Here is a 13,193-nt window from a genome sequence, read left to right as displayed (position 1 = left end):
GTAAAAGTCAGAAGACATGAGCATTTGCCTTGGTTTTGCACCCAAGTTCTCTGTAACTACGAGAAGCTTTGGGGGCCTTAGTTTCTTGTTAGGAAAATGAAAAAATAGAACTAGTTACCCTCTAACTAGTTACCCTTTCAGCTTAAAAATTGTGTAAACCTCTCAAACAATTCTCCAATATATGATATAATCCATCTACTCATTCCTGATCTGAGTTTCTACTTTCAGTGGTGTACAAAAAGGCCAGTAGCACGAAATGGCCACATAATAATCAACTTTGAATGTATACCATGTGGCAGAGGCCGGCCCCCTACTCCTATCTCTCAGGATCCAGCACTCCAGTGTGAATATCTGCATCTCTCTGCCTCAGGGCTGGCTTCAAATTGCATCCTGTCCCCCAAGTGCCTGGCACAGCTTTCAACCAATGAGTGGTGGCATTGATGAGAGCTGAGGTATCTCTAGCTCCCTCCTGCCCAATGAGGGGACCAGATGTAATGAGAAAGAGGCAAGGATTCTGTATTTCCACCAGTCTAGCACCTCCTGGTCACTGGCTTGGTAACATGCCCTCTATCAGCTTCCTTTCCTTCCCTGTCCAACTTGCTTCATTCCACTAAAGCTGGTCCCTGCACTTCCCAAATAGATTGCTTGGCATTTGACTCCTTGTCACTAAGTCAGATTCTGAGGGAATCCAAACTAAGACACATTAAATTGGACAACTTAATTCCTAGCTAGTGAGGTTCCCAACTTGACCACTCTATGAGAATAAAAGTAATATTCCCCAGCAAGAGTCCTTTGAATCATATAATGCCTTTACAGGGAATTATAAAGACAATGTTTATCTCAGCACCTTCAATCTATTCCCTAATAGTGAGGCCCCTTAAGAGCCAGAGTATTAATCTCTATGATTTACTTCCTTGATGTAGTTCACTGACTTCCTAGAATAGAAAATAGGGTAGACTCCTCATCACACATTACAATCTGGAAAGTTAGTCTCCACTGATCGCAGCTATCCCATCCTTTTTGTCAGATATGTGACCAATCAGGAAACTATTAATTAGAGGGTGTATTAACTGGGACTGGGTCCCCCCCGTGAATAAACACAAAAACCTTAAACATGTTAAAGAAGTCTGAAGGTCATTGCCCAGACCTAGTATGGTATTCCTTCTGTTTTGTTGCCCCACCACACATTCCCAAAGAAAGTCACCTCAAGTTCCAAGATCATCGGTGGAGCTCTAGCCAGCCGAAGGAACAAAAGTGAAGAAGAGAGTTCCCCTGCTTTTTTCTTTTGAGATGGAGTCTCGCTCTGTCACTAGGCTGAAATGCAGTGACGTGATCTCGGCTCACTGCAGCCGCTGCCTCACAGGTTCAAGTGATTCTCCTGCCTCGACCTCCTGAGTAGCTGGGACTACAGGCACGCACCACCATGCCTGGCTAATTTTTGTATTTTTAGTAGAGACAGGTGTTTCACCATGTTGGCCAGGATGGGCTCTATCTCTTGACCTCGTGATCCACCCGCCTCGGCTTCCCAACGTGCTGGAATTACAGACATGAACCACTGTGCCAGGCCAAGAGAGTGCTCCTTTCTTTAAGTTACTCTGCAAGTCTTCTTGTATCTCAGGGCTTAGGACTCAGGCACCTGGCCATGCTTACCTGTGATTTCAAAATCAACTGAAACAACATCTTTATCCTGAGCAGTCATATGTCCAGCCAAGAATTTGGGGTTTGTTTTTGAGGAAGAAAGGGAATATGAATATTGGAGGACAAGAAGCAACTCAGACACTGAGGAGTAGTCATCTGAGGGAGTTATTAACTCATAAAGGAGAGGCGTGGCCTGGTGTAGTGGCTCATGCTTGTAATCCTAGCACTTTGGGAGGTCGAGGCAGGTGGATCACCTGAGGTTGGGAGTTCCAGACCAGCCTGACCAACATGGAGAAAACCCATCTCTACTAAAAATACAAAATTAGCAGGGCATGGTGGCACATGCCTGTAATCCCAGCTACTCGGGAGGCTGAGGCAGGAGAATTACTTGAACCCAGGAGGCGGAGGGTGCAGTGATCCAAGATCACACCACTGCACTCCAGCCTGAGCTACAAAAGGGAAACCCCACCCCAAAGGAAAAAAAAAAAAGAGGCACAAAAGAGATTATCTCTTTTCTTTATCTGCACGTTTGGTACAATGCCTGAAACTACTATAGCCATCTCGTTAGGAATCTGAGGACGAAGTAAAGACCACAGGTGGCAGAGAAGAGAGATGAAAACAATAGGAGTTCATGATGATGTCATTGTGCTACAAAATTAATCCGCCCTGGGACTTTCCTGAACTCAGATCCTATTTTGTACTTATTAATTAATTAATAATTAGAACGTGACTTTATCTAGATTTTTAGTGAACTAGAGGCAAGAGGTATATGGAAAATCTCCGTATCTTCTGTTTAATTTTGCTGTGAACCTAAAACTGCTCTAAAATATAATGTCCAACTTAAAATAAACAAACATGTATTCTCTCACAGTGTCTGTGGGTCAGAAGTCAGAAGTCTGGGCACAGTATGGCTCAGCTGGTTCCTTGGCCTCAGGTCTCACAAGACTGAAATCAAAGTATTGGCAGGGCTGTGTTCCTTCCTGGAGGCTCTGGAGACAAATCTGCTTCCAGGCTCATTCAGATTGTTAGCTGAAATGTTCTTTGCCCTTGTAGGATTGAATTTCCATTTCCTTGTTCCACACTTAGCTTCTAGAGACTGCCCACATTTCTTGGCTCGTGGCTTCCTCATCTTCAAACCTGACAATTGTAGATGGAGTCCTCACACTTCAATCTCGCTGGCCTCCCTTCCTGCCTCTTCTCTCTTACTGGCTCTTCTGCTTTCTTCTAGTTAGGATTTCATGGAATTATATTGGGTCCGCTTGGATAATCCAGGACAATGTCTTTATATTGAGTTCAATTGATTAGGAAACAATTATATCCACAATGTCCCTTCACAGCTTTCTTTATACTGGCATCTGATTAACTAGAGGACAGCTTCAGAAATCTGCTTACGACAAGTTTCTTAGAGCCCAAAGCATCCTGATGAACACATTCTCATTGAGACCAAGAGAAAGGCTATATCTCCCTAGGTTGCCTCATTCACAATGAGGTATTAAACTCAGAGGAACTGACTCAGTGTTACAAGTAACAGAATTAATGCAGACCAATATTAGTAAAAATAAGGACACTGAGAAACTGACCCAAATAATAGAGCAGACCTTTCTCCTTTGCTGTGTTATTTTGCAAAATCTGGCCATTTTGCTGCTTAAAATCAAACTATTCCTTCATTTTCTCCTAGCTTGATGCTTTCTGTCCATATTGCAATTGGTTTTTTGTTTATTTCAAATCCAGTCCCCTAATTTACACATTTTTTTCTCTAAGTAGGATAAAACTAGTTAAATACATACTTTAAATACATAAGTTATTGATTTCTAACCGGTGCCTAAAAATGTAGCTGCCTTCTAGCAAACCCTATTTTAAAAATACTTGCCTAGAAAATACAAGAGAAAATAGAAAGCTAGACTAGCAAATTGTGTACAAATATTCTTGGAAAAATAGAATGAAGTACAAATATCTTTTCTGCAGAAAATTACCTTTGATAAAATGTTATTGGCTAAAAACTTTTCTCAGATCCTGATTAGCTTGTAAGTCCATCTCCTAGGTTCATTCTCAATCTCAGCTTCTGCCTTCATCCACAGTTAAATCTCTAAATTCTGGCCATAAGGGTTTACAGACATTACAGATACTGTTTTCCAACTTTGATAGAGCAACTAGGAAACCAAGTTTCCTTGAGCCCATATGACATTAGTGGCGAGACCAGTGAGGTATTTACAGCTAGCACTATCTTTTAGGAGACCTTAGGCTTAAGCCATCCTTACTCCCCACCACTCCCAGGGTTAGCAGATCTGTTTTTCATTTGATTCTACAATTTGGCAGATTGGATCCAATAGCAATTTAACCACGCAGAGACAGAGAATTGCTAGTCTCTGTGAGGCTACATCAGATGATAGCCTGAACTCCAAAGACCTCAGGTCTGGAATTTTATATCCTTGGCTCTGGCTAGACAGAGCACATGGCACTCTGCACTTTTCTGTCAGCATTCAGTTGAGAAACTAATTTTAGGCAATAAAGTTGCTGCTATAAACAAACAAAATTGTACTCACCATTTATGGGGAGTAATCTATAAATAAGACCTCTGAGCATTAATGAATGATATTGGATATATGGCAAGACCTGTGAGGACAGTTTCATATTGCAAATAGCAGTGTATTGGGATCAAAAATCAGTCCTGCTAATTTTTGTGCAGATGTGCAAAAAATATATATAGCTCCTTTATGTTCTCTGTAGCTAATCTAGTTTTCCTTTAGAGTAACCCCACCCAACCAGAGGTTAGTGGAGAAAAATTAACAAAATATCCAACCCAATTTTAACAACAATTAAGATAACCCTAAACCAAAAATAAAGCTCTAAGCTCCTCAACCAACTGAATGGATCCCTCTTGCTGGCTAAGGGCATTTCAAAGTTAACCTGAAACACCAGTTCAGGCCATGGTAGAAATGGGTGGTCAGATATGCCTCATCATACCCTCCTCCCTTTGGAATTCAGGCACAACTGACTAGCATTAACATTAAAACAGAGACCTTAAGACAATCTATTTTCTCTGAAGCCTGTTACCTGGAGGCTGCATCTGCATAATAAAATCCTTCATCTTTAGGATCCTTTTCCTTTTTCTCTTTTTTCTTTTTTTTCTCTCTCTCTCTCTTTTTTTTTTTTTTTTTTTTTTTTTTTTGAGACAGAGTCTCACTCTGTTGCCCAGGCTGGAGTGCAATTGCACCATCTCTGCTCACTGCAACCTCTGCCTACCAGGTTCAGGTAATTCTCATGCCTTAGCCTCCCAAATAGCTGGGACCACAGGTGTGCACTACCATGCCCGGCTAATTTTTGTATTTTTTGTAGGGACAGAGTTTCACTATGTTGGCCAGGCTGGTCTTGAACTCCTGGCCTCAAATGATCCACCTGCTCACCAAAGTGCTGGGATTAGAGGTGTGAGTCACTGCACCCAGTCAACAACCCTTTATCTTAACAAAGACACTCCCTTCTATTGATTCCAGGTCTCTAGACAAACTCTTTCAATCAACTGCCAATCAGAAAATCTTTGAACCCACCTATTACCTGGAAAGCTCCCCTTTCCAGACCAAACCAATGTACATCTTATATGTATTGATTGATGTCTATGTCTGCCTAAAACCTATAAAATTAAGCTGTCGCCCAACCACCTTAAGCACATGTTTTCAGGACGTGCTGAGGCCGTGTCATAGGCAGGTCCTTAACTTTGGCAAAATAAACTTCTAAGTTGATTGAAACCTGTCTCAGATACTTTTGGTTTACAGGACAAAATGTTTGTCTCTCAGATAGCTTTCTCTTTCTAAGAAACTATGTGGGTAGGTGGAGAAAGGACATGACTTTCATATCCTTATGGAAATAGGAAAGAGTCTGAGTCTGAGGAGGACAGTGCCATTTGCCTCCACTGGTCTGGAGGAGACGTTCCTTGTCCACCCAGTTTGCCTGCTAGCATTCATAGGCAAGTCTGCACTCACAGGATCTGGTCTCTCACCTTGATCAGAGCCCAGGCACTTCCAGATGATTCAACCTCCCCCTTGCTCCACCTGTCACCACAGACATCTGTCATTTGCCTTATTTTGCCCCTGACCCTCCCACCCCCAGCACTTACCTGTAACTGAGCCTCTGCTGCAAGGTCACCCAGCCTGCTAGTTCTCAGTTCACCATCCATAACATTAGAAATGAGGTCACCTCAAGAAATCTGAACATTCAATGTCAGGGGCTCTTCCTGCCAGCCACAGAGCACCACCTAGTTTTTGGTCAAGTGGTTACATCCTAAATTGGTCTGTAGCTGCTTTGTCCTGGTGGAATAGATAATTGGAATCCTTGTTCCTCTTTCTCTTTGTCTCCATGCTGTGCACCCCTCATCCCCCATCCCTCACCTTCCCTCCATCCTCTAAGACTGTCTGTCCCTTAGTATCCAGACAGTATGGGTTTATGAGTCAGGATCACAGCAGGAAATACATACATCAAAAAAAAAAAAAAGATTTGATATGTTTAATTACTTTCAAAGATATGACGAAGTTTAGAGCAATAACTCTCAGATTGTGGTCTGGTGACCTGAGACTTTCAGGGATCTGCAAGGTCAAAACTATTTTTATAATAATACTAAGATGCCATTTGCCTTTTTTACTTTTAGTCTCTCCTAAGAGTGCAGGGGAGTTTTCCAGAGGCTGCAGCACATGTAATATCACAAAAGATTGAATGCAGAAGCAGATATGAGAACCTAGCTGTCTTTGATAAGTTAGACAGTAAAGCAAAATTATAAAATAATCCCAATCTTTTATTTTTTTTGTTTTTAAAAACAGCTTTTGTAAAAAAAAAATAGTGTTCATGTTAACATGTAATGGTTTTATTATTGATATATCTAATGAATTAATAAATAAATATTTTAAGCTTTTCTTTATACTGGCTAGAGAGCCAGGGAAGACTAGAAATTGTTATAGAAGAAATGGAAAGAAAAAGATCAGTTTACTTTTTAGCAGCTGATGTGCAAAACAGAGTTGCATACCAGCAAAATAGTTTTGCTTGCCAGAGCACTTATTTTAAGAATATTTTATAGGCTTTTATTTTCTTTTTAATATGTCAACAACTGAGCCTAAAGGGCTTAGTTCATGGGTATTTTTCAAATGATTGACAGAAAGAAAAATCCTATTTTCTTTATCTAAAGGATGGAAGAAGTAAGAAAATGGCTACAACTAGTGGAAAGATGACTTTCTGGGTAACTTCCACCTGCCCCTGGAATATTTACTCTCCATCCTTGTCCAAACTCCTCCTGGCAGGGGTGGGGGACCTGCATGGACCTCATCAACAGCTCCCTTACCCTCTGGTTTCAGTTTGGGATCTGCCAAAAATGAGCATCCCTGTCTCAGAGCTGCGTGTCCTGGCAGATGTCCTCTCTCCAACAGAATCATTCCACACTTAAAAACTAGCGAAGATCCCAAAGTGCTTTTGTTTCTGTCTGTTGTATCTGTTCATATTTACTGTATTAGAAATTGATATTAAGAAAAGTTGTCAAACAGGGTAGAATAGGTTTATTACTTTAAAGATAGAGAAGACTTCTAATATTATGTAGGAAAAAACTATTAAATGAAAGACTGGTAAGTTTAACTACACAAAATTTTAAATAATATACAACAGAGGGAACCATAAATGAAGTTAAAGTTTAAAAAATATTTGCAAAATATATACCAGGCAGATTAAAATACAGAAATGATAAAGAACTATTCAAATTGATAAGAAAAAGACAAATAATTCAATAGAAAATTAGGCAAAGGATATTTAAAAGAAATTTGCAAAAGGGAAATATCACTAGCAAAAAGAAAAAAATGAGAATTTAAACACCAGTAAAATACAGTTTTAAAAAATTATTTGGCCAGGCACAGTGGCTCATGCCTGTAATCCCAGCACTTTGGGAGGCTGAAGCAGGCAGATCATGAGGTCGAGAAATTGAGATTGTCCTGGCTAACATAGTGAAACCTCATCTCTACTAAAATTACAAAAAATTAGCTGGGCATGGTGGCGTGTGCCTATAATCCCAGCTACTCAGGAGGCTGTGGCAGGAGAATCACTTGAACCAGGGAGTCGGAGGCTGCAGTGAGTCAAGATTGCACCACTATACTCCAGCCTGACAAAAGAGTGAAATTCTGTCTAAAAAAAAAATTATTCACAGGGAGTAATGAAATATAAAATAGTTTGGTTAGCTTTGGTTAGTATCAGCTATTAGTATGGGGGTGAGAAATGGATGTCACAGTCATTACTTATGGCAGCATGAATTGTTCAGCCACTTAATAGGCCAACTTGGCAACATCTAATTAAATGCACATAATTTATGACTCTGCAATTGTACTTCTAGGTACCTTTTCCATGTAACACTGCACAAACCCTAGGAGCTATATATAAGTATTCTATTGCAGCACTGTTAGAAATAGCAGCAAGTGTTAATAATTACAAAAAAGTGAAAAGAGAACTATGAATGCCCTTCAAGACAGAAATGATGATACAAATTGAGATTTATTTATAAAATTCTATGTAGCAGTCAAAAAGAAAGGGATGGATTGATATTTTTATATGAAAATGTTTACCAAAACATTGTTGAGTAAAAAAAAGCAAGCTACAAATTGATATTTACATTGTAATAGCCTATTGGTATTAATAAATGAATTTGCAAATTAGAAATTATTGGCACATTAAAAAAGACTACACCAGAACACGTTGCGATTCATCTCCACAGTGGCATAATACTTTGACATTAGGAAATTTATTAAAATATTATGCCTTATTAATTGCTCAAATTTTATCCAGTGATACTCACAAGGCATGGAACAAATGCCACATTCTTCTCTAATTTAAAATTTCAAGATCTTTGTAGATAGAGATGGATAATTCCTTAGCATGATATGATAATGTATATATACGCCCCAAAGCCAGTAATATCCTTCACAGCAAAGCTATAACAGAAGCAATGCTGTGCATGTCAAAAACAAGGCATAGAGGCCAATAAGGGAATGGTTACTTAAAAGTGTCTACATGAGCCAGCCAATGCATTTATATAAGAAAATGATATAATATATGCATAAATGTTGGAAAGAAGAGGAAAATTTTTCATGATTTATTGATACCATGTGTACTTAAAACACTCCAGAGGAAAAAATATAGAAATAATAAGAAAAGCCAGTAAGGGAGTCAGCAATATAATTACTCAAGTCAATCAATAGTTTTCCTTTCTACAAAAAAAAAAAAAAAAGATTATAAAATAGAAACAATCATATTAAAAATAACCAAAAAATAAAAAACAAGTGAACAAGGTTAAGATAAATCCAAGAGCTATATGAGGAAATGTTTAAAACTCTATTGGGGGGCATGGAGAAAGACTTGAGTAAATGAAAAATGCCTGGATGGGGAGATTCAATATTGAATTGGTGCTGTTTCTAGTTAATGAATCCATTAAGTCAATATGATCCCAATCAAAGTATTAGAAATTTTAAAAACTTTTTAAAATTTCAAAAATGTTTTAAACTTTAAAATTTGTAAAGTTAAAAAAATTTAAACCACTGGCTCTATTTCTCTACAAAACTATGACTAATGCACCTAGAAATATATACATAACCCATGTGTGTCTCGGAGGCATCTGGAAAGAAGCACACCAGCTTGTTAGAGGCTTCCTCTGATGTGGGGCACAGAGGACTTCTTACATCCTACTGTTCTGAGCTGTCAGATTTTTATAACAACCGTTTGTTAGCTTTATGAGAAAAACCTCTTAAAAGCTGTTTTATTTTTGTTTGAATTTTAAGATGATATAAAAAACCTTTAATATTGCTAACATGGAGAATGAATTTCATATACAGCACAATGTAGTAAGATAAACACAGGCTTGGCATTAGAAGAGCTTTGTCCAAATTCAGCTTTTACCCTTACTTACTCTCATTCATCAATGTTCAGCTCTCTTGTTCTTTAATTCTCCGTTTTAAAGTTTAACTTCCTTGTAGTTTCAGTAAACAACCTTTTCCATCAGTTCTAATCAGCAGTTCACATCTGTTTTCTCAGTCCTCTGCTCCGTCCTGACTCATCACAGTCAACTGCTCTGGTCACCTGCTTTGACCCCTGGTTGCCTGCTCTGACCTATCCTGTAACTGTCCTTCCCACAAAATTACCCACCCTACCACTCTGGCTCGTACCCCTGCTCTCTTTAAAATAGCCAATCAGAATTAACCTAGACTGTGCCATCTAACCCCAGCCAATAGGGGAGCAACACAGCAGTAGGGGCTGCCTCTATCAGGAATAAGAACCCCTTCCCCTCCCTTGTCCAAGTGTGTGCTTGCCATTGTTCCATCTGTGAGCCTAACCCTTCTATAGAGGTAATTGCCTTGCTGAGGAAATTTATATTCAAGTGTTACTTCTTTCATGGCACGGAAAATTTACATATAACACTAGTGTGTCATTTAACCTATCTAGACTGCAATTTTCCTATCTGAAAAATTGAAATAGCAATGATCACCTCCCAAATTATTGTGAAAATTAAATGAGTTGACATATGAAAGCATCAAGCTAGTACTCACCATATTAGAAGCATATAGTAAATATTTGCTGAATGTGAAGTATGTCCAGTCACAACTGACTTCACTTGTCTAGGTTCTTGGTGAAAATTGAAAGACAACAAAATGGCTTTTGTTGGAAAATAAATGATGTATAAATAGCAATACTCATATACTCATTGACCAAGAGGACACTGTTCCCTTTTAAGAGTCAGCTAAGATAGAAATATTACTTTATTTGCATGAATTTTTCAGTTAGCCAGTGAACAAAAGATAGTTTTGATATGTCATATTGGCATATGCCATCACAGGAAGAAAGCTTTTGGGATGTGATTGGATTTTTGCTAATTATTTGCCAGGCTCACATCCTGGAATTCCCAGCTTGAATCTGTAAATGCAAGATGACAAAACTGGCATTCCATAATTTTGCTCAAATATTGACCAACCTGACTTTGATTTTAAAATATTTATTTTAAATGTATTCCAACAATCTCTATTTATGATACGACTGCAAATAATTTTGAAGCAACTATTTTTCATTGACTTGCTCAACTAAATTAATTTGACAGTAAAAAGAGATGAGATCAATAAGGAGATAAAGGGGAAGAGAGAATAGCTAATTCATTGAACTAATTGAGAACAGTAAAGATAATTGCTTTTATATTAGTACAACTATTTTAAATTGACACATCATAATTGTACATATTTATGGGGTACAGTGAGATGTTTAGATACATATATACTTTGTGTGATGATCAAATCAGGGTATTTGGCATTTCCACCATCTCAAACATTCATGGTTTCTTTGTGGTGGGAACATTCAAAATCCTCTCTTCTGGCTATTATGACATATACAATATTGTTAAACTATAATCTCTCCTCATGTACAGGTATATGTACACAACAGCATACCAGAATTTGTTCCTTCTAGCTAACTTAGACCTGTACCTGTTAAACTAATCTTCTCCATCCCCATTCCTTGCTCCCCTCCTAGCTTCTGGTAACCACTATTCTACTCTCTACTTCTATGAGACCAGTTTTTTAAGATATTGCACATGAGTGAAACCATGTGGTATTTGTCTTTCTGTGCTTGGCTCACTTCACTTGACATAATGTCTTCCAGTTCCATCAGTGTTGCTGCTAATGGCAGGATTTTCTTCTTTCTATGGCTGAATAGTATTCCATTGTTTATACGTACCACATTTTCTTTATCTATACATCTGTTGATAGACACTTGGGTTGATTCCATAGCTTGGCTATTGTGAACAGTGCTGCAATAAACAAGGGAGTTTATGGCAGAGATCTCTTTGGCATACTGATTTTGTTCTTTTTGTATACATACCCAGTAATGGGATTACTGGATTGTATGGTAGTTATATTTTTAATTTTTTGAGAAACCTTCAGACTGTTTTCCATAGTTTCTGTACTAATTTGCATTTCCACCAACAGTGTATAAGAGTTCCCCTTTCTCTTCATCCTCACCAGCATTTGTTATATTTTGTCTTTTTGATGATAATCTTTCTAACCAGAGTGAGGTGATATCTATTGTGGTTTTGATTTGCATCTCCCTACTGATGAGTGATAGTGAGCATTTTTCATGTATCTGTTGGCCATTTGTATGTCTTCTTTTGAGAGATGTTTATTTAGGACTTCAGCCCATTTTAAAATTAGATTATTTGTTTTTTTGCTATTGAGTTGAGTTCCTTATATATGCTGGATAACTCCTTATTCGATGTATTGTTTGGAAACATTTTCTCCTGTAGGTTTCTTTTTCTTCTGGTTTTTTTTTCCCCCTGTGCAGAAGCTTTTTAGTTTAATCAAATTCCATCTGTCTATTTTTGCTTTTTGCCTGTGCTTTTGATTCCTTGTCCAAAAAAAAATACTATCAACATAACTCCTATATCTAATGATGGAAAAACATTTCAGTTTGGAAAACAGGCGGTCAACTTGAATTAGAGGTAACCCTACTGTTTTACTGTGGTAGGCTTGATAAAGAGGGATTGTATTTATTTCAGCCAAGGCATTGTTTTTTCATGTTTTGGATTATTCTTGTGATTCATTCTTACTAGAGAGAATAATAATAAATCACAACAATAATCCAAACTAAGTAAACAAACAACTAAGAAGAAAAAAGTGAAAAGAGTGAAGGCAATAATTTCAACTTTAAAGCAAAAAAAAAAATGCAACAAAAGGAACCAATAATTCAATTCAGCATAGACATTCTGAGCACTTCAAAATGCAGAAAACTCTCCTGGGGCTAAGTGGACATAGAAATGAATTATACCTGATTTTTGCCCTCATAGAACATACATTCTAGAAAGGGAGCTAAGACCCACACATAAATATTTAATAAAAAGTGATATATGCTCTAAGGGCTAGAGAAGAAATAGTTGTTTTTTAACATGTCAAAATCTGACCTTCTGACCTTTTCCATCTAATCCTTTTACCTGCAGCTTTCCCAATCTCAGTTGATGGCAACACCATCCTAGTTTCTCAGGCTAAGCATATCTAATACATCAGGAATTTACAATGGCACTATCTTCAAAATATATTTGGAACCTGTTCAACACTCACCAACTCTATTACTACCACTCTGGTACAAGTCACTCTTATGTCTTGCCCAGATTACTATAATAGCTTTTTCCTTTTTTTTTTTCTTAACGACAGGTTCTCATTCTGTTCACCCATGCTGAAGTACAGTGATGTGATCATGGCTCACTGTAGCCTCCAACTCCAAGGCCCAAGTAATCCTTCCACCTCAGCCTCCCAGGTAGCTGGGATCACAGATACATGTCACCACATCGGGCTAATTAGAAAAAAAATGGTGTTTTTTTAGAGATGGGGGTCTTATCATGTTGCCCAGGCTGGTCTTGAACTCCTGGGCTCATGCAGTCACCCCACATCAGCTTCCCAAAGTGCTGGGATTACAGGAATGACTGAACACACCGAACTTACAATATTTTGAATTGCTCTCTCCAGTTCTACTCTTATTACTGTAGAGTCTATTCTCAGCACAGTAAC

This window comes from Sapajus apella, unplaced genomic scaffold (assembly GCF_009761245.1).
Source record: "Sapajus apella isolate SASKATOON/1434 unplaced genomic scaffold, GSC_monkey_1.0 scaffold1, whole genome shotgun sequence".
In the NCBI taxonomy this organism is placed as follows: domain Eukaryota; kingdom Metazoa; phylum Chordata; class Mammalia; order Primates; family Cebidae; genus Sapajus; species Sapajus apella.
Note: the sequence above shows the minus strand (reverse complement) of the source record.